This window comes from Mustela erminea, chromosome 5 (genome assembly GCF_009829155.1).
Source record: "Mustela erminea isolate mMusErm1 chromosome 5, mMusErm1.Pri, whole genome shotgun sequence".
Taxonomy (NCBI): domain Eukaryota; kingdom Metazoa; phylum Chordata; class Mammalia; order Carnivora; family Mustelidae; genus Mustela; species Mustela erminea.
In genome coordinates this window covers 126,816,430-126,839,579 of record NC_045618.1, presented here as the reverse complement: position 1 = coordinate 126,839,579, position 23,150 = coordinate 126,816,430, and the positions used below count along the sequence as shown (strand labels likewise).

The 23,150-nt window shown below is 38.7% G+C and overlaps 1 protein-coding gene across 13 annotated transcripts in view; it reads right to left on the bottom strand.

Moving 5' to 3' along the window:
- CEP128 (centrosomal protein 128) overlaps window positions 1-10,835 on the bottom strand; it is a 408,542-nt gene extending 397,707 nt beyond the window's left edge. For 4 of the 13 annotated variants that reach the window (XM_032344789.1, XM_032344796.1, XM_032344795.1 and 1 more), the window contains exons 1-2: window positions 10,525-10,827; window positions 8,088-8,248 (exon numbers count right to left, since the gene is read on the bottom strand). The gene's annotated coding sequence lies outside the window, so the exon portion shown is untranslated. Of the gene's footprint in view, window positions 1-1,275; window positions 1,429-8,087; window positions 8,249-10,524 lie in introns of all 13 variants that reach the window. The other 9 variants (XR_004286107.1, XM_032344799.1, XM_032344793.1 and 6 more) reach the window with 7 other exon arrangements.
- Window positions 10,836-23,150: the final 12,315 nt, after the last annotated feature.

The following is a 23,150-nucleotide window of genomic DNA, read 5'->3' as shown; positions in this document are numbered from 1 at the left end:
AGCCAGCAGGGAGCAGGGGTGTTTTGGGAAACAGCAATGCAGCATACAAATTGACTGCTTATTTAGACATGGAAAAAAACTAGTAGCTGCTCAGATAATTATGTATGTGCCAGTTGATAAAAAATCAGTGCTGTTTTAAAAGAAAATAAAGTTACTTAATAACCCCCTCCTTGTCTCACAATCAGAATGCTACAGATATTTTAGATTTATACACCCACAGACTTCTAAAATAAATGAAGTAGTTGATAAAATTAAATAGAAAGTAAAACATGTCAATATAAAAAACAACAAATGAACACTGAAGAAAAAAAATTACAGAAAAAAGGATGCTAACAAACCCAAGATGGATTTATTACTTTCAACTAAACCCTAGATTTGCACTCCTACATTTATTTGCCAACCAAAAAAAAAAAAAAAAATTACAATATTCCCAAAATAGCAGATAAGAATGAAGTTCTCTGGGGGTACAGATGACCTCTACTAATTGTCCAAACTGCTTCAGACTGGACAAGTTAACAGCATAACAGCATGGACAAAGATGGCACTAGCATACCCAAGTTTCTGCACCATTTTATTTACATTGGAGGATGAAAACTGGAAGACTAATACCAAATCTAGGCAACCAACATGTACTTAAAAATAACGCTCACTATGTAACTTTGAAGCCTTAATTTTTTTTTTGAAGATTTAATTTGAAAACAAAGAGATTTCACATAAGAATTCCAATTTCCAGCTTCTCTTAAAAAAATTCAGAGCAACACTGGGGGGTAACTTCCCATGGCAACATGGACTTAGTACCTGCTCTAGAGTCAGGAACCCACCTTCCTGTTTTCCCCAGTCCCCATTGGACCAGCTTCATACGGTGCACTATGTGACTGGCCCCACTTAGCAGCTGAGCTTTCAACTTTATTTTAGGTAGAGAACCAAGACAAAGGAAGTTTACCAGTCTTCCCCAGTTAAAAATGAGCAATCTGATCATGAAGAATAAATCAAGGTTAAATGCTCAAAAGATAATGCTTTCCTCTACAGACAAGAAGAAAAAATGGATAATAGAACTTTGATATTAGCCATCCTTGTAGACTATAAAACCAGAAGGATATACTACTACTGAGCAGAAGGATTAAAACTACTTAGGATGTCTTCCCACTTAGAATGTTTCCCTATTGTATAGATCAGAAAGTACTTGCAGAACAAAAGTGTACTACAGTGCACAATTTGGCTCTCACTCTTCAACCATCCCTGTACACACTGCCTTCCTACAACAGATGGAGTTACCTGCCCATGGAGTTACCAGCCTCCTGCCATTCTCCCATCACCATGAGGATGTGCCCAGGCTATGCTGTTGGAAGGTATGGGATCCACGGTTGCCCAGTGGCTTCCAGCTTAGATCAACAGATCAGCCAGTCAAACACAGACAAATTAGTGAGTCTAGGGATGATAAGCAGACAGCTTAGCTAACCCATTACACAAGCAACAAACATGTATTGTTGTATGCCAAGGTTTGATCTGTTATGCAGTAAAAGCTAACTGAAAAATACAGTTTACAAATAAATCATTGGTTTTGGTTCAGAAGATGGCTAATTTCCTGAAGTTTCCTCTTAAGCCTACTCTCCAGGAGAAAACAGGTTGGTTTCAGGCTGTCTTCTAATGGTAGAAAATAGAAAGGACAGATTCAAATTAGGATTCAGAAAGTAAACATAAGCAATTGATAAAACAAGTAGTAACTGATAAAAACAAGCTAGTAATTTTTGAGAAAAAATTCTAAACTACCATAAATAGCAGTTGGAGATATTTGTTCTCTGTAAAACATTAAAAAGAAACAAGCAATTTCTTAAGTATATTATGAAGTACACTTGTTCTCTTCCTCCTTGTTTTTAAAGTATAGAAAGAGGGACGCCTCAGACCTTCAGCTGAGGTCTCAGGGTACCATAAAGTGCTCCTTGCTCAGGGGGAGCCTGCTTCTGCCTCTGCCTGTTTCTTTTTTTTTTTTTTTTTTAAGATTTTATTTATTCATTTGTCAGAGAGAGAGAGAGAGAGAGAGAGACAATGCTCACAAGCAGCAGAGTGGCAGGAAGCTGCCTCCGCCTGTTTCTGCCTACCGCTCCCCCTGCTTGCGCTCTCTGACAAATAAATACATTAAAATCTTTAAAATAAAATATAAAAAGAAACTCCTCTTGACTTTCCTAGTGAACAAAACAACACTAAAAATTTTAAGAAAATATTTTATTGCTATTTATACCTTAGATTTGCATATTGCTCTCTGGCTTACAAAGCCTTTTCATTAGCCTTTTCTCTCTTGATCTCCATTTCAATCCAGAAAAGTTGGTACAATTACAACCCACTGCTTTTGCTGCCTTTAGAAAAACAAAGCTTTGAGTAAAATACTTGTCTGTGAGGACTCTGCTAAAAGGCTGCAATAACAGAAATGGAATCCACATGTTCTGTCTCTAAGCTAGTGCTTTTTGCACTGCATTCTATATATTAAAAAATTATATAAATTCCAAATACATTGCCCAATCACTGAAATGTTTTGTCTTCCCCTACCATATTTCTTATGACCCACCCTCTCGCTCCAAGAAATGCACCTAGGGCCAGAATATTCCATACGTACTTGTTTAAAGGTTTATATGATGAATATAAGATAATAAAGTACTAAAAAGGTGCTGTAAACCCAACTTATTACTGCTATTTTAAGATGTCTTTCAAATAATCCTTCCTCTTGTTAAGAATATTTACAACACATTTCAGGAAGAGAAGTATACCTATTTTTTTTAGAAACCATACCCTAAAACCTTAAACTTTAAAAAAAATATTCTCTTCATAGTGTATACATATTTTCTGTTTCTCTTTTTCTGCCACTCTCAATACCCAGACTTCTCTCTTGTCCCATTACTCTTTTACTTTGCATCTTTAGATCTTTCCTTTAACTCTTTTATGATGAAAAAAAAATGGAATATATTTTTATTGTACTTCTGGATATGTTTACTCTAGAGTTTGGCACGTATTCTTATTTTTAGAAATGGATAAATAGAATGATTTGTATATTCTTTCCAAAATATTAAAAAAACACACACTTACAAAATTTATTTTAAAAGGTCATTGGAGTTCTTAAGTTTGACTTGAACCATGAACTGTTTCTGGGAATGCTTTTTAAAAGCATGAATAAAAATGTTAAAACCTATAGGGTTAGAAAGGAATCCAATTATAATGAAATGCACTACAGTATCACTGAAAACCAATTACATTTAAAAGTTAAATTACTGGGAGTACATAGAAGTAGACCCTGGTTAAAAACCTCAATTTCAAAACCCTTCAGGAAAACAAAAAACAAACAAACAAAAAAAGTTGAAATATTAATGCTGAATAACTAAGGCTTTCACATCACAGCTTATCACATGACAATAACCCTACAAAGTACTACTGTCATCAAAATATATACATAAGAGGCATAAAGAAGCTAAGTATGAGTCTCCAAGTTTATATATAGCTCCCGTGACAAGGCTGAGTCTTGAACCTTTCTCCAAAGCCCACATTCCTATTTATCCCTTCTCATCGCCACTGGAACCAATAATCATTTGGACTTTTCTCAACTCAGTCCTAGCCACCAAAATAGTTTCTCTAACTGTGAGTCTTTTTCTAGCCTTTCCAGCTCTCAAGGACACTTCACTGCCCATGGAAGATTGAGTCTAAGTTCTTGAATCAGGAATTCAAGACCCTCAGCTAGCCACTCTCCTCTCCAACAAAAGAACCATAGAAAACGTAAGGTCTGCGTTCAGCTCTCGATCCCAACTATTCTCCTATCACTTCCCTCCCTCCCTAATATTGTGAGTTCTGTCTAGAACACCTTCTGCTGTGTACTATTGCCACTTAATGAAATTTCACTCATCTTTCCAGGCATAGCACAAATAATACAATCTCAGTGAAGCCTTCCATCTCCAGCTAGAAGGGATCTTTCCAACCTCAATATTCTTATAGCTCTATAATGATAGCAAGACATTTATTAAACATGTCCTTAATGTAACTGTTTGTGTCATGGAATTTTTCTTCAATTCCTCAAATATAACAAATATGGCATACTCATTTCCCTACTGGATTTATAGCCTAGAACCTTCTTTTCACTCCTTTCCCTTACTAACTCTTAATTTCTCCTTCAAATCTCAGTTTACAGGAAACTTTCCTTAAAAAGCTTTCCTTCACTGCCCCCACCCAACTCTGGGCAAAGTGCCCACAGTGAATACAACTTCATCTCAGCCCATGTACTGCTAACTGGCTGTTTACTGGTCTGTTCCCTCAGTAGACTCTAAATTTCATCAGAGACTCCATTTACTTTGTTCATGGTTGTGTTTCAATACCTTGCATAGTGCTGGGCATGTAGCTGGAACATTTTTAAATGGATTTACAATTAAATTTTCTTTATTACCCTAATTAATCCAGAGACAAATTTCAAAGAACAGGACTTCACAAATAGCATGTACTAATTAAATAACAGCTGCATGAAATAATTCTAGTGGTAAATGGCCTAAATTATCTTAAGCCTTCAAACAGTATGTATTGAACTGAAAAAAAAGTGTAAAAATGAATACTTGATAATGTGTCTGTTTAGGGTAAACAAGGACAAACATTTCAAATTGACTTGAATACATGTATTAAAACTTATAACTGAATCAAATTTGGAGAGTTTCCTTGACTTACTACAAATCACTTTAGTTTATCATTGTTGTTTGCAGCTACCTGCATTCCTCAATTTTTATTTATCTGTACTATGGAGCTCTAAACTCCCAATTACTTAGGCTCTTTATCATCTGGGTCCATTCTCAGTACTGCTTCAACATACCAATCACTGCTCACAGGTAAACCTATTTTGCCATTTTAAGGCCTTCACTCTCCCACCATCAAGCTTTTTCTTTCTTTCTATGATCTATAAAATTTGCCTATCTCTTCTTCCTTTAAAACACTATCATAGGGCTTTTAGTGATTGGGTCAGAGGAGGCCAAGGTGCAACTGCCTTCAGTCCTCCTAAATCCAAGTTCTTCCAACACTAGCCATTTCCGCCATGCCACCTAGGTTCAACTCCAACCAAATCAAACACATGTACCTGATGTGCACTGGTGTGGAAGTCAGTACCATGTCTGCCCTGGCCCTGGAAGATGGGCCCTTGGGATCTGAATCAAGTAGGACCTTCTGTCTCCGCCCCGATTATCAAAACCCTCAAGGAATCACCAAGAGAAAGAAACAGGAAAACATTAAGCACAGTGGACATATTACTTTTGATGAGACTGTCAACATTGTCTAAAAAATGTGTCACGGATCTTTAGTCAGATAATTCTCTGGAACCATTAAAGAGATCCTGGGGATTGTCCAATCTGTGAGATGCAATGATGATGGCTGGCACCCTCATGACATCATAGACGACATCAACAGGCAGTGCAGTGGAATGCCCAACTACTTAAAAACTACAGAGGAGGGGTGCCTGGGTAGCTCAGTGGGTTAAGCCTCTGCCTTTGGTTCAGGTCATGATCTCAGGGTCCTGGGATCAAGACCCACATTGGGCTCTCTGCTTAGCGAGGAGCCTGCTTCCCGCTCTCTGTCTGCCCCTCTGCCTACTTGTGATCTCTCTCTGTGTCAAATACATAAATAAGATCTTAAAAAAAAAAAAGAACTAGAAAGGGAAATATTTCAATAATGAATCATTTGACAACCAAATAAAAAAATAAATACTAATCATAGGTCACTTCTTCAATGACATCTCTCTTCATTGAGAAAAGCCTAGTTCAGGGCTTACTTACTTTAATTCACCCCTCCATTCATCTCTAAGCGCATTTGTCCAGGAGCACTCACTCATTCATTCATGAGCACTTACACGGCAAATCTGATGCACAGGGTTGACTCTAAATGTTCATCAGCTAACTGGATTCGTGTAACCACAAATACTCCCCTCTCCCAAACACTCCAAGCACCAGCATTGTACAGATCTATGTTAAGAGTTGTAAGAATTTCAGGGAGGTGTGCATTATCTGAGAAAGGCCAGATCAGTCTCTTAGGATCATTGGTAACAATTAATAACAAGACACCAGAAACAAGGTTAAAAATCTAAAGGACAAACACAGAAAAATATTTGCAATATATGAGAATGAAGGGATTAATCATCTCTTTTAAAAAATGGGGGGGAAAAAAAAACAGTGCAGTAGTAAAGGATACGAAAGGATATGTAAACAGGCTATTCACAGAACATACACAGCCCTAACATATAACGTACTTTACTTCCCTAACAATTGCAAATTAAAATGATAAAATCATATTCTTGTTTCTCGGTTTTGTGCAGATGAAAAAAAGCTTTGGCATGGGTACACCTTGCTTTAAGAGTATTAACTAGAATAATTTTTCAGGGTGCCTGAGTGGCTCAGTTGTTTAAGCATGTGCCTTCAGCTTGGGTCATGATCTCAGAGTCCTGGGATCCAGCCCTGCATGGGCTCCCTGTTCAGTTGGGAGTCTGCTTCTCCCTCTCCCTCTGCCCCTCCCTGTCCCTCCTCTGTGTGTGTGTGTGTGTGTGTGTGTGTGTGCGTGCGTGCACACGCTCGCTCTCAAATAAATAAATCTTTTTGTGTGCGTGCTTTTAATTTCTATTTGGGATTCACTTGATGAGGACTAATGCGTGGGTTGGTCACTTCACTACTGATATATAAAATCTTTTATAAATAAATAACATAGACTAATTTTTCTGGAAAACAACTGGCAAGACAAAAATAAGTAATATGTATGTTTTGACTCAGAGATTTTATAATAAATATTATTCCAAAAAAATAAAAGCAGATGAATGTATACATCTTACATGTAGGTGTGTGTATAATTTCACTGCAGAATTAGAAAAGAGAATAAACAAATAAATAAATAAACAAGAAAAAACAATACATTAAATGGATCCAGTCGTTGAGATACTGGTAGCAGTTAAAACAGACAAGATAGAAACTTATGTGCTAACATGTATTGCATTAATAAGAAAGAAAAACACACTATAAAATAGTATGAATAGACTGGAAACATTTCATAAGAGAATCAACCTAGTGACAATATTAGACAGATAACAATGAACCCTAGATTATTTTCATATTACTCCCAGATGTATCAAGACAGCATTTCAGAACTTCAGGGCTAGATTATTCTAATCAGGCCCCTCCATCTCTAAAATTCCTTAATTCTAAGAATTTTTTACAACATAGAATTTTTGTACATCTAAGAATTTTATACATGGTGTTATTGCAAGGTCCCAATGCATCTCCCCTCTATATTGAAGGGCCCTTTATCAAAATGCAATATGAAAATATTAGGGCTCCTGGGTGGCTCAGAAGATTGAGCATCCCACTGTTGGTTTCAGCTCAGGTTATGATCTCAAGGTTGTGGAATCCAGCCCCGCATCAGGCTCCATGGCTAATAAAGAGTGTGCTTAAGATTCTCTCTGTTCCTCTCCCTTAGCCCCACCCCCCCAAATAATAAATAAATCTTTAAAAAGAAAAAAAAGCTAATAGACCCCCTTTGAACATATAAAGAGATAAGTAACAGTAAACACAGCTTATATAGTATATCTAATCTAAAAATGCTAACTGTAAATCAAATCTGATTAGAGAACAGTCATAAACACCAATGCAGCCTCTTTGCAGTGGGCAGGGCTGGGATTTGTCAAAAGATCTGGGGACAAAGACCACTGTTTTGGCTCCAGATAGCAAGCAAGTCAAAAAAATCTATCTGAACCTCGACTGCCTCAATTGCAAAATGAAAATAAGAATTAAAGTATTATATCAGTAACAGGTAAAAGGTGCTTAAAACATGGCTTGGGACAAAATGAGTTCTCAAATACTTGTCTAACAGAAACAGTTACATCATTGTTGCTTTTAAGTTATCTAGTTTGTTGCCCTGAATTTCTGTAACATCAAATCTGTTTGTTCATCTGAACTTTTGTTCGCCCGTTTCACAACCATCCTATCTTTATACTGCAGGTTAGAAAGGAGTTTCTTGCCCCCCAAAAGTCTATATCTTACCCGCCCTGTGTAAAAATCTGTTAACTCAGAAACTTAGGGAGAAAGCCTACTTACAAAGCACACCCCCAAAACTCCGTGTTGTTCTCCTCTGTGTTCTCCTCAGTGCTCTTCTTAGGCACATATGTCTGCCTCCTATCATTTCTTCATGAGGTTCAGGGCAAAAGGCCTCGTCAAGTAGATGATCTTTGGTCGCCCCTACACTTTCCCCAAACCACCTACAGATAAATGAAACAAGGGGTAAGACACAACTACAAACTTAATTTTTTATATATATAATAAAGGATGAAAATAAGCTCACCCTCACCATGCGCAATTTATAGCATAACAGACAACAAAGAAAATGCTCCTTGTGTCATGCAAAAGCCCCAGTGAATTCATAGGAATTCTTCACATCCAAGTATCCAGCCAGCATACTCTTCACTGGTCACTTCCACTCATGCCTGGTCACCCCTTGGGCTGGCCTAAGTGTGAACTGTAGCCCAAGTCTGGCTAAAAATAGTGTCCCTGAGCAGGTCTATCTGTGAGTGAACTCACTAAGGCAGGCAATGAAGTTAACATGTTACTTTTGAATTTAAAAGCCCAATTCTAGAGGTGCCTGGGTGGCTCAGTGGGTTAAAGCCTCTGCCTTCAGCTAAGGTCATGATCCCAAGGTCCTGGGATTGAGCCCTGCATCGGGGCTCTCTGCTCAGCGGGGAGCCTACTTCCTCCTCTCTCTATCTGCCTGCCTCTCTGCCTACTTGTGAGCTCTCTGTCAAATAAATAAATCAATTAAATCTTAAAAAAAAAAAGAGCCCAATTCTATTTCTATGCCAATAATGAACTATCTACTAGCACTTGTCAAGGAAATATTTTATAAGCTGCTCAACTGTTCCCACATATAGTACTGCAAAACAATAAGTAAAAGTAAAATGTCTTTGGTGGTAAGAGAGAGCTCTGGACAGAAATATTTTCAATTCTTTGTAACTGCTTTCAAAGCAGTCAGGAAGAATCCACAGAAAGCTCTTCTAAGAACTGGTCATTGTCTACACAAAAAGTAGTTCTGGAGGGGCGCCTGGGTGGCTCAGTGAGTTAAACCTCTGACTTCTGCTCAGGTCATGACCTCAGGGTCCTGGGATTGAGCCCTGCATTGAGCCCTGCATCGATCGGGCTCTTTGCTCAGTGGGGATCCTGCTTACCCCTTTCTCTGTGCCTGCTGCTCTGCCTACTTGTGATCACGCTCTCTCTCTGTTAAACAGATTTAAAAAAAAAATTTTTTTTAAGAAGTAGTTCTGGGAATACATATATAAACAACTGAAGAAAAATGCACTCTGCAAAAATTAAATCAAGATAAACTGTCAGAGGGTTCAAAGTGACCCATGTCATGCAATGACAGAGAAGACGCAGGTAACATACACACACACTGCACTCATCTAACAAAGAGGCAAACTTCCCAAGGTAAGTCATACAAACAACCAAATTTTTCTGTACCAGTGTGAAATGGCTGAAGTTTTAATCTTCTCTCTATGCTGCCAATACAATAGTCACTCGCCACATGTGGCTACTGAGATCTTAAAATCTGGGGGGTTCGAAATGACATGTGCTGTAAATGTAAAACATGTAACAGATTGTGAAGACTTAGTGCCATTGAAAAAATTGTTTTAAAAATGTAAAATATCTCAAAAAGGTTCATCTGGCTACATGTTAAAATGGAAGCATTCTGGATATCCTGTGCTAAACAAATTCTTAAAATTAACTTCACCAGTTTCTTTTTACTTCTTTAACGTGAGTCCTAGAAAATGTAAAACCTGTGTGTGTGGCTCATCTTCTGTTTCTATAACTGAGCACAGTCCTGCAGAATTAAAATAAATAAATAACAAATACTGAGCCCTTCCACTGTGTCAGACCGTGGGTGAAATACCCTACACCCTGCTCAGAACAAGGCTGCAAAGTGGTTTTACAAGACATCTGCCTAAGTGACCGAGCTTCGTCAAACCAATAAAGGATGCAGCTGGCATTCCATGTGAGGTGTTCCTACGGGGTCACTTAAGTAAGGGACTGCTAACACCCAACTTCCACGACGGCCTAGGAAAGCCAGGTGGCTAATACAGCGTTCCGGAAAGCAGCACTTTTGTAACCAAGGAACAGGTACAAAACGTCGTTATATCCCAGGCAAGTTCACACCAGAAAGAGCCCAATATCCTTGACAGCTCAGGCTTCGCAGCTGCTGGCACCCAGACCACCTGCTCCCCCCAAAAGGCCTATGGAGTTCAAATTCCCGGGATAACCTAACCACGACCGGACCGTAAACACTCATGCTGAGGCAGGGGCGTCGGGACACTTGGCACGCTGTCTCCCCCCACGCCGACGCACTCCACCCGTCCACCGCCACACCCCAGATTGCCGCTGCTTCGGCGTCCCCACCTCTGGGACTAGTGGAAGAAGGACCTAAAACTTCTAAGTCAGAATAGGGAAGTAGTAAAGAAAGAGTGAGGAGGCGGTTGGGGGCAGGTACCTGAGATAGAAGAGGACCCCAGGTCCTTAAAGCCGGATCATCGCCGAGGCCCCTCCCGGCTCCCACGGCCGCCAGCGACCCAGAAGGTGCAACTGACCTGACGCTGCGGCGCAACCGACTATGCTCTCCCCAGACTCGCAGCTATGGCAACTTGAACTAGCCGCCTAGCCCCAGCGAGAGAACAAGACCCCGCTGCTGCCGCTTGGCCCTCTGGGAGTTGTAGTCCATCTTGTCCTCAAAAGTAAGGAGCCATCAAGAGAGTTGCCCGAAGAGAAACTTCAAATCCCAGGATGCCATATGACAGGCTTCAGGGCAACTTTCCCGGAAGAAGCCGGATTAGCTGGCACCTGAGTCCCTAGGCCGCGCCCTCTTGCCCTGTTCTTTTTTCTTAAAGGGCCGGTAGATTTTATAGGCAGGAAACACCTGATGGTGAGTTAGCTGCCTTGCCCCCGACCTTGATTTATTCAGAAAAGTCTAAAACATTTACTTTTTTAAAAAATAAGAAAAATTCAAGGTAGTTGCAATAATAACTGACTCCGTTTCTTTTACTCCTTTCAGAATAGGGAAGAGTACTTTCCAGAAGTGAAATGTACAAATCCCCTTAATACCAGAGCCCAGGATCTTTTTCCGAAGGCTCACAAATTCTTAGAACTGGAAGGGAACAGAAATGATCTAGTCAAACCCTTTAGGTCTGGAAGGCGTGAGTTACCCAAGATCACATAACTCATTAATAGCAAACCAAACAGGGGCTACATTCAGTCTAGGGTGTCATCTCCTCAGTCATTCTAGAAGACAAGAGAGATACACTCCACCAAGTAGAAGCTGGTGGGGCGGGGCCGGGGGGCGGGGTGGCTATAAAAACCTCAGCAAAGAATTCAACTTTGGAAAAGCTATGAAGAAGTGAAAATCAATTAGTCATGTAGAGCCTCATTTCCTCGTGTTCTGCCAAAAAGATCATTGATCACTTCCTCCTCAACGCTAAATCAAAATTTGCTTTATCTGTGAAATCTTTCCTGGCTACTTCAAGAAAACCTAGATCGCATTCGATGCAGTTTCCCTATTTTGTGCTGTAATTATCCATTTCCCATTATATCAAACTCAGCCCTTCAAAGGCAGGGGCGGGATCCTTTCAAATCAGTATCTCTTTTCTCAGTCTTCCTCACTTCACCTCTTACTCTCTCTCTCCACCTCCCCCCACCACACATACACAAAATGATCAATAATTAGCATACAAATTTGATATATTCAAATAATTCAATTATTTTCTCTGGCCAGCATTGAGGGATAAAGTTTATTTCATAACCAGTTTTAATTCTTCTAAAATTACCTATGTATTTTCATGTCTTCAAGCTGCTTGCTCATAGTTTTATTCAAGAATATATTCCACCTTATACAGAGATTAAGATAATTCAAAAGAGCCATAAAATTTTCCCATATGCATGCAGAAACATAACTCTGCATTTTAATTTTTCAAAACAATCATATTCATTCATGTAATTCAACAAATGTATGCCATATCTTTCTAGCAACCAGACACCTGTATTACACACTAAAGATGCAATAATCATGAAGAGATGAACAACAACTTCTTTGCGTTCATGTTGTTGAGTCAAGTGAAGAAACATTTATTAAACAAATTTCTACAAATCCGGATGATAAAGTACTGTGTAGGTTTCCATGGAGAGACGTGAAAGAGAAACTTTTTAGGGAAGTGATATCTGATCAAATGCAAGATCTACCAAAAAAGCTAATGTCATTCTGGGCTGCATTAATAAAAAGCAACTGTCCACAACCTCTCTTCACTGGTCCAACCCTATTCAGAGAAAAGATTAAATTCTGGAGACCCCATTCTTAAAGTGATATTAACAAAATAAAGCAAAATCAGAGGACGCGACTGGGACGAATGGGTGGAGAATAAGATTTGAGTTCATTATGACCAAGATATTTTAAAATACACTATTAAATTAAAGCAGTTTTTTTTTTTTTTGTCAAATGATGTGCTCTCAATCCCCATATATGACTTCAGAAAAAATCTAGTGAAGTCAGATCATAGAATCGTTCTCCTCCTTAACAAAACAGACAAAATAAGAAAGCCAACAAAAAACGTTTTACACAAAATGTGTGTTATAACTCCCAAAACATTTACTGCCTTTAATCAGTATGACAGACCTATATTATCCAACCCCAAAACCACACTCAACTAGAATCATCTGATTTTAGAGTTGGAAAAACCCACAAAGATTATCACCTGCAGAACCCTTCTTTTGCAAACAATGTAAATAGAAACAGAGAGAGATTACATTGTTAGTAAATAGAAACAGAGAGAGATTACATTGCTAGTGTTGTTATAATAAAATACCTGGTTTAGGAGTTGGAAAAACCCATAAAGATTATCACCTGCAGAACCCTTCTTTTGCAAACACTGTAAATAGAAACAGAGAGAGAGTACACTGCTAGTGCTGTTATAATAAAATACCACAGAATGGGCTGCTTAAAAAAAAACAAAACAGAGATTTATTTCTCACAGTTAAGGCAGCTGCAAGTCCAAGAGCAAGATATCAGCAGGTTTAGGTTTGCCTGAGGACGCTTTCTTTGGCTTGCAGGTAGTTGCCTTCTCTCTTTGTTCCCACATGGCCTTTTCTCCATGAAGGCAGGTACTTGAGGTCTCTCGCTCTTCTTATGAAGATACCAGTTATTTGGGATTAGAACCCCATCCTCAAAACCTCATTAAACCTTAATTACCTGCTTACAGACACTACTTTAAATATGGTAATATTGATACTTCGAGCTTCAACCCACAAGGCTGGGGAGGCAGACCTGATTCAGTCTGTAACATGTGATTTTCTCAAAATTGTACCCATTTACAACTAGTGTCACCAGTGATCTTCCCACAACACAATACATCAATAATGGTAGATGTGACAGATATTTTTGACATACCTCAGCCATATCACCTCTTAACTTGAAATGATTCTACCCACAGTCTTGGGCCCCAAAGCTTTGTTTATATTATATAAAGCCCCTTTTCTAACCATGGCTGATTGGTCCATGGCTGAAACAGTTTGGGCCCATCAGTTTCTTTATCCTTTGAGGGTTTAATATTGGTACCCTGACATTCAACTCGTTGCCTGAAGAGTCTTGATGTACAAGTACAAGCTGAGGCTGTCACGGTGAGGTGACCATCTTCATCATCCTTCAAGGAGTAATGGAAAAATCTAATCTGCAGAGAAAGAGAGAAATGAGTAAATCAGCAAAAGTAAACTGTTCAGCCCCAGAGAAAATAAGCCTAAAAGGACAGAACCTTGACTCCTGACAAATTCCAAATTCCTGGCTTTAATCTCTTGTTATTTCCACTGTATTCCACATACTTGTGTTCTGGGATCCATTAGAGGCAGCCGAAGTTGGTTAAATGCACTGATTCTTGACTGAGAGCACCTGGGTTCACATCTTAGCTGTAATACCTCTCTGCTATATTATCTCAAGCGAGTACTCAATCACTCTGTCATCACTTCTTCACCTGACAAATGGAGTAAAGTTGTTTTGAGGATAAAAGAAATGAATGTATATGAAGCATTTCACCCAGTGCCTAGTCCATAGTAAGCCATCAGTATATGTTGGCTGATATATAATATGATATCCCAGAAAGTTAGTTCCATGAGCACTGAAACTTTATTATTTTGTTCTAGATGCTGAGATCAAAGAATATACCTTGTTGTCTTCTGAAGATTTCCCTTTGAAGCTTAAATTCTATTGATTGAAATCCAAACACTCTTGACTAAGATTACTTCGGTGAAGCCCAATTGTCCAGCCTGTGAGATCTGAGATCTTAAATTACATTAATTCTTGAGCGATTTCATCAGAAACTATTTCAAACCATACCAAACATTAAACATCTAAATGGGCTTGGGCGCCTGGGTGGCTCAGTGGGTTAAAGCCTCTGCCTTTGGCTCTGGTCGTGATCCCAGGGTCCTGGGATCAAGCCCCACATTGGGCTCCCTGCTCGGCAGGGAACCTGCTTCCCCCTCCCTCTCTGCCTACTTGTGATCTCTCTCTGTCTGTCAAGTAAATAAATGAAATCTTTTAAAAAAAAAAAATCTAAATGGGTTAATCCATAGAAGGTTCTGGGATGGGACTAGTCTGAGAGTCCTGACACCATCATCATACCTGAATTCATACAGAATGGATAAGCAGAGACAAGGAAAGAAAGCTACTCCATTAAAGGCTGTTGGACAGCACTGTTTCAAGTAAAAGGAGCAGAAGTTGTGTTTTTCCAATACCTCGCAAATTCATACTACTGTGAAACAAAAGCAACAAATTGATTATTTCCATGTGACAGAAAAACATAATTGCAATATTAACTAAGAATTTCCTCAAGTATTCTCTTTTCCCACTTGGTTCTTCTCCCACCTCTATTTCATCCAGCTAAGCTGGTCTGTGCTTATAGCCTCAGAGAAGTTATGTGACCACAGGAAGCAGAAAGAGAGAAGACGATAAAGAGAAGAAGAAAAAGTATTCTCACCCTGGCAGGTGAGCCATTAAGCACCTAGATTCTCACATAAGACTGGTCACATAACTTGCGGGGCCCAGTGCAAAATGATAATGCCAGGCCCTGTTCAAAACTGATTCAGATTGTCAAAATGGTGTCAGCAGAGCCTTAAACCAAGAATAGGGCCCTGCGAAATTGCACAGATTACCAATGGGACAGAACAGAGAGTCCTGAAATAAACCCACAATTATGGTCAATTAATCCATGCCGAAGGAGGCAAGAACATACAATGGGGAAAAGACAGCCTTTTCAATAGTAGTACTGGGAAAACTGGATGGCTACATGCCAAAGAATGAAACTGGACCACTTTCTACCACCACACCAAAAACAAACTCAAAATAGATTAAAGATCTAAATGTGGGACCTGAAACCATACACATCCTGGAAGAGAACACAGGCATTTCTCTGGCATTGACCATTGCAACATTTTTCTAGATATGTCTGGTAGGACACAGAAACAAAAGCAAAAATAAACTATTGGGACTACATCAAAATAGAAAGCTTCACAGTGAAGGAAACCATCAACAAAACAAACCAACCTACTGAATGGGAGAAGATATTTGCAAATGACATATCCGATCAGGGGTTAATATACAAAATACATTAAAAAAAACATACAACTCAACACTTCAAAAACCCAGAACAATTTGATTTAAAAATGAGCAGAGGACATGAATACTTTTCCAAAGATATATAGATGGCCAACAGACACATAAGATGTTTAACATCACTAATCTTCAGGGAAATGCAAATCAAAACCACAATGAGATATCACCTTATACATGTCAGAATGGCTACAATTAAAAAAAAAAAAAAAAGACAAGAAATAGCAAGCGTTGGTGAGGATGTGGGAAAAAAGGAACCCTCCTGCACTGTTGGTGGGAATGTAAATTGGTACAGCCACTATGAAAACAGTATGGAGGTTCTTCCAAAAATTAAATATGGAAATTCCATATGATGCAGTAATTCTACTACTGTACATTTTACACAAAATGAAAATACTAATTCAAAAAGACATGTGCATGCCCATGTTTATTGCACCTTTTTTTTTAAGATTTTATTTATTTATTTGACAGAGATCACAAGCAGGCAGAGAAGCAGGCAGAGAGAGAAGAGGAAGCAGGCTCCCCACTGAGCAGAGAGCCCGCCTCAAGGCTCGATCCCAGGACTCTGGGATCATGACCCAAGCCGAAGGCAGAGGCTTTAACCCACTGAGCCACCCAGGCTCATTGCACCTTTATTCACAATAGCCAAGATAGAGAAGGAACCTAGGTGCCCATCAATAGAGGAACGGATAAGGAAGGTGTGGTATATATAATAAGATCATGTCATTTATGACAGTATGGAAGAACCTAGAGGATATTATGCTGAGTTAAATAAGTCAGACTGAGGAAGAAAAATACCATATGATTTCACTGATGGTTGAGAGAATTGAAGGAAAGAGAGAGAAGGAGCAAAACAGATGAAAGGGAGAGGGAGTATACAGACTTCTAATTATGGATAAATAAGTCAAGAGAATAAAAGGCACAGCATAAAGAATATAGTCAATGACACTGTATAGCATTATATGGTGACAAATGGTAGCTACACTTGTGAACATAGTATATAATATAATATATAAACTTCTTGAATTACTATATTGTACACCAGAAACTAATGTAACATTGTGTGTCAACTATACACAAATTAAAAAAATAACAAAAAGAAATTGTAAATCACAAACCCATGAAGCCAATCTTGCTCTCAGAAAGGAGCTGGTCCAATGCTTATAAGCAAAGGATTTGGACGAAAATATCACGAATGGAGCATCTGGGTGGCTCAGTGGGTTAAGCCTCTACCTTCAGCTCAGGTCATGATCTCAGGGTCCTGAAATCAGACCCACATCAGGCTCTCTGGTCAGCGGGAAACCTGCTTCTCCCTCATTCTCTCTGCCTGCCCCTCTGCTTGCTTGTGATCTCTCTTTGTCAAAATTCATAAAGAAAATCTTTAAAAAAAAAATTATAAACAAGAGCAGTCCCCCCAAAATAGAAGTGACTCCTGAAGGGGAACTGTGGTAACTGAGAAACAAATTGAGGGCTTTGGAGGGGACAGGGATGGGGGGATGGGTGAACCTGATGGTGGATATTAAGAAGGGAACGTATTGCATGGAGCGCTGGGTGTGGTGCATAAACAATGAATCTTGGAACACTGTAAAAATAAAACTTAATTTAAAAAAAAGAAAGAAACAGCAAAGATAGTCCTCAGATGGGGGGGTCTGGGGGCCAGAAGTGAAGATGTTGAAGGAAAGCTTATGTCCATAGAGTGCCCAGCCTCTACTCAAGACTAAAACAAGTACTATTCATAGCCTGAACCTAGTTAACCTTCCCATTGGCATTAAGAGAGAATGTCCTTTCAAAAGCAGCCTACATTTTGTCTAATGATTGTCCAGCACAGATAATGGTCATCAGTACCACTCTACTTTGCTTGGTTCCATCTAGCCCTCCCCCCCACCGATGGGCAAGCTCCCTTGTAATACCACAGGACAATTATAAATCATAAGAAGAAAGATGAAACACCAAAATGGGATGCTAGGCTAAGGTAAAGGAAAAATCTCCAACATCCTGATTTGTTAGGACTGAATGGAACTACTCAAAATTCTCTCTGAACAATGACAGTGATGAAAGCCATTCTCTTTAAGCCAGCACAAAGTGATCCTAAGTGGTTCTTGACCTTTTTTTTCTACAATCAAGTTTTCAGATAACTGCAAGTCTGAGGAGAGTCAAAATAAGGAAAGATATTTCAAAGATGGCAATGCCCATTTCTGAAAGAACCAACATCAACCATTCATTGTGTAGAAGCACTGTTGATTCCATACAGTTCTTTTCAGTCACACAGTTACTAATGATAGGCATCTGTCACTGTCAGGAACATCACATATAAAAATCACAACAGTTTGTATGCATTCAGGTCAAAATGAACAACTACTAATGTACAAACCCAAAATTCTAAAACAATTCATTAAAGCAAAGTAATACAGCCTTTGCTCTACTTTAATAGACACCTTTGGGGAAAAAAAAAAGGGGGGGTGGGAATTCACACTAAATACTCTCTTCTGATATTTGGACCATTTTAATGGTTCTTCTACCAAAAAAATATGTCATGTTCTATAGCCATCTCATTAATCTGTTGTATTTGAAGGGATTTTTGTGTGGGGGGGTTTTTTTTTGTTTTTTTGGTTTTTTTTTTAGATTTTATTTATCTATTTGACAGAGAGAGATCACAAGCAGGCATAGAGGTAGTCAGAGAGAGAGAGAGAGAGGAGGAAGCAGGCTCCCCGCCAAGCAGAGAGCCCGATGCGGGACTCGATCCTAGTACCCTGAGATCATGACCCAAGCCGAAGGCAGCGGCCCAACCCACTGAGCCACCCAGGTGCCCCGATTTTTGTGTGTTTTTAATGGATCTGAATGCTAACACTTTTCTCTTTACTTAAAGTGACTCATTTTCTCATCTCATGTGTTCATTTGTCCTAGTTTAAAAATTATGCTAAGGAAAGAAAGTTGCTTTATTGATTGTCATAGTAATTTGTTGAGCAGGCTGTTAGAACATGGTTATCCTGAAGGCTTATTCGATTTAATGAACTGAAAACAGTAGACATAGTAGAACTTACCTGCATTATAATTGTCACCAAGCCAAATTTATGCAATCAAAACCCTGATTAAAATGTTACAGATCGGGGCGCCTGGGTGGCTCAGTGGGTTAAGCCGCTGCCTTCGGCTCAGGTCATGATCTCGGGGTCTTGGGATGGAGTCCCGCATCGGGCTCTCTGCTCAGCAGGGAGCCTGCTTCCCTCTATCTCCCTCTCTGCCTGCCTCTCCATCTGCTTGTGATATCTCTCTGTCAAATAAATAAATAAAATCTTTTAAAAAAAATGTTACAGATCTCAGGATACCACTTCTGTACCTAGAAAAGATGGAGAAGCAGACACCAGATTAACCCTCCCACCAGACTCAAACAAACAAACAAAGAAACAAAAGCAGTTAAAATATACAAAGCAATGCTTTTTAAAACAGTCAACATCAGACAAAAAAGGGCAATGATCCCTGAGAGACAGGAATCAAATAAGATTAGCTTTAGGATTGCCAGAAGTTCCTGCCTTGAATTTCCACGCCATAGTACCACGAGAAGGAAGCCAGGCAGATCCCAGTGCATTCTCTGAATTGAGGAAACAGAGCTGAGAATTTGAAAAGCCCAATGTAACTGGAGTGTGCAGGACAAAATCTGGAGGGAAGAGAGCTACACAGAAAACTCCAGAGAACCAAAAAGGGTCTCCGTGGAGTATTCTGCAGAGCACGCAACTTCCTGAGCTTTTGAGGAAACTGAAGCTAGAGAGGGAAGCATCTGACAAGATGGGAGGGGAAAGTGCCTGTCACACAGGACCAGGAACAGTGATTACTCCCAACTGCTGGACCCAAATGCTTCGTTATGCGTGGATCGTTAGGTGGAATACTCAGAAAAGTCTTGGCCCAGGAATGGGGAATATCTAGTGAAAGATCAAATGCTACTCTGGTCCCACCTAACAAAACCCTGAAAGCAAGATCAAAAAGATCAAACTGTTTCCCAGTAATTAATCATATCTGGTAACAAATATCAAGAATATTTATATGAAGGCAAAGAATCCAGCACCAAAAGGAGTAAAATTTATAGTATCTATAAATAGACCTATAAATCTATCCAAGCAAAGATGATCAGGCATGCCAAGAAGGAAAATGCAACCTTTTTAAAGGAGAAAGATAAACCAATGTAAACTGACCCAGAACTATCAAAAATGTTAGAATTACCAAATGAGGACATTTTTGTGGATTGAATTGTGTCCCTCAGAAATATATCTTGAAGTTTTAATACCCAGTCCTTGTGACTGTGACCTTATTTAGAAATAGGGTGGATATTCAAGTTAAATTGATATTCAAGTTAAACTGAAAGTTATTATATTGGATTGGGGCTCACCCTAATCCAATGACTGGTGTCCTTATATGAAGAGGGAACTTTGGTCATAGAGACATGCAGAGAGAACATCTTGTGATGACAGAGGAGAGACTGGAGTGATGGAAGCCAAGGGACATTAAAGAACATTGTTAACCATCAGAAGCTAGAAGCAGTAAGGAAGAGCCTTCCCTAGAACCTTCACATAGAACATGTACCTGACAGCAACTTGATTTTGGACTCTTACCCTCCAAAACTAGGAGGGAATTATTTTTCTGTTGTTATAAGCCATCAAGTTTGTGATACTTTGTTACCATTAAACAATACAGACATCAAGATAGTTATTGTGTTTTATATGTTCAAGAAGTTGCTTAGAGACAGGGAAAATGTGAAAAAGGCTTCATTTGAAAATCTACATATGAAAACTTCACCTGAGATGAAATTTATACTAATGGGATTAGTACCACATCAACTATTTCAGAGAAGGAAAAAAAAAAAAAGGAATTTGAAGACACAGCAAAAGAAACTCTTCAAAATAATAAAAAAAAAAAAACAGAGAGAAAAAGAGATTTTCTAATGAAAAAAATATCAATGAGCTCTTTGTGAGACAACTTTAATCATCCTAATAAAAGTATAATAATTAGAACCCTCAAAAAAGTGGAAAGAGATAGGGAATAGAAGAAATATAGAGAAATAATGGCTAAAAAATTTCCAAATTTAATGAAAACCATAAATACACAAATCAGAGAACCTCAAAATACTACAAAAGAAATATAAAGAAAAATACATCAAGCTACATAATAATCAACCAGTGATAATGAAGTCTTAAAAGTGGGATGAGGGAGGGGAAAAAACAGTGTGTCACAAAAGAACAAAAAAAATTATGACAGAATATTCATCCTTGTAAACAATGGAAGCAACAAATCAATGTAACAGGGTTTTTTAAATACTGAAATAGAAAAATACTGTCAATCTTTAATTCTATGTGTAGCAACGATATACTTTAAAAATGAAGGCAAGACTAATATTTTTTCAGACACACAAAAGCTGAAATCATAACCAGAAGATATGTACTACAAGAAATGTTAATGAGGGGTGCCTAGGTGGCTCAGTGGTTTAAGCCTCTGCCTTCGGCTCGGGTCATGATCTCAGGGTCCTGGGATCGAGTCCCACGTCGGGCTCTCTGCTCAGCAGGGAGCCTGCTTCCCCCTCTCTCTCTCTGCCTGCCTCTCTGCCTACTTGTGATCTCTCTCTGTCAAATAAAAAAAAAAAAGAAATGTTAATGAAAGTCTTATGATTTAAATTCTTTTAAAAGATAATTGGCTATCAGGACACCTGGGTGGCTCAGTCAGTTAAGTGTCTGCCTTCAGTTCAAGTCATGATCTTGGAATGGAGCCTGGGATCCAGGGAACCTGCTTCTCCCTCTGCCCCTCACCCTTCCCCTACTTTGTGCACTCTCCCTCTCTCTCACTCTCTCTCTTTCTCTCTCTCTCGGTCTCTCAAATAAATAAATAAAGTCTTTAAAAAAAAAAAGACAATTGGCTCTCTTAACAAATAACAGTGTATTATGGGACTTAAACTTATGTGTAGGTAAAATGCATGGCAAAAGGCCATAGGAAAGAAAAAACAGAAGTCAAGTTCTTAGTTCATACATAAAGCGGTATAATATCAACTGAAGGTAAACTATAATAACTTAAAGATGCATACTGCAAACTCTAAAACAACCACTATACTAACCAGACAAAGAGTTATAGATGAGTCAACAAAGAAGATAAAATGGAATGATGAAAGTTCCCAGATTGACCCATAAGGGGGATTAAGAAAAGGGGGGAACATCAAAAAACAAATGGGACAAATAGAAAGCCAGTAGCAGGATTATGGACTTAAATTTATTATCAGTAATGATACATATAAATAATCCATACAACCAAAACAAAAGGTAGAGATTGTCAGGTTGAAAACAAACTTAACTCTATGTATGGTATTATAAGAAATGTACTTTAAACATAAAGATATAAAGAGGTTGAAAAAAGTATAGAAAAACAATAGCATGCTAATGCTCATCAAAAGAAAGTTGGATTGGCTCTATCAATAAGTAGATTAAAGAACAAAAGATATCACAAAAATAAAGAAGTCCATTTAGTAATGATAAAGGCATCAAATCACCCAGAAATAAGAGAGTTCCCATGCCCCTGGGTGGCTCAGTGGGTTAAGCCTTTGCCTTCCGCAAAGGGTCCTGGGATCCAGCCCTGCATCGGGCTCTCTGCTCAGCAGGAAGCCTCCTTCCTCCTCTCTCTCTCTGCCTGCCTCTCTGACTACTTGTGATCTCTCTCTGTCAAAAAAAAAAAAAGAGAGAGAGAGAGAGAGAGAAAGAGAGAAAAAGAGTTCCTAAACATTTATGTAGCTAATAACAGAATGTCAAAATACACAAAGCCAAAACTGACAGAAATGGAATGGAAAAAAAGAAAAATCTCCAATGTAGTAAAAAATTTCAGTACCCACATCTCCTAATTGATATAATAAATAGATAAATCATAAAAAATACATAGGACTTGAACATTATCAACAGTATAACCTATTGACAATTACAGAATTCATGCCTTGATGACAGATTGCACATGTTTTTCTAAGTGTACACTGATCCTTTATCAAAATAGACCACATTATGAGTCACAAATGTCACTAAATTTAAAAGTTCTCAAGTCATAAAAGCTATATTCTTTCCTAAATGGAGTATTTTTAGAAATGAGTAATAGAACAAGATCAGGAAAATCCCCATATACTTGGAAACTCACATATTTCTAAATAACCCATGAGTCAAAGAAGAAATTTTTAAAAATTAGAAAGTATCTTAAGCTGAAGGAAAACAAATTTATAAGATATCAAAACTTATATATTGCTGAAGTAGTACTCACGGGAAAATATATAGCATAATATATCCATAATGTTATCAAAGAGAAAAGACCTCAAATCAATGCCTCCAGGTTTTAACTTAAGAAACTGAGAAGGACGGGGCACCTCCGTGGCTCAGTCCATTAAACATTTGACTCTTGATCTCAGCTCAGGTCTTGAACTCAGAGTCGTGAGTTCAAGTCCTGTGTTGGGCTCCATGTTGAGCATA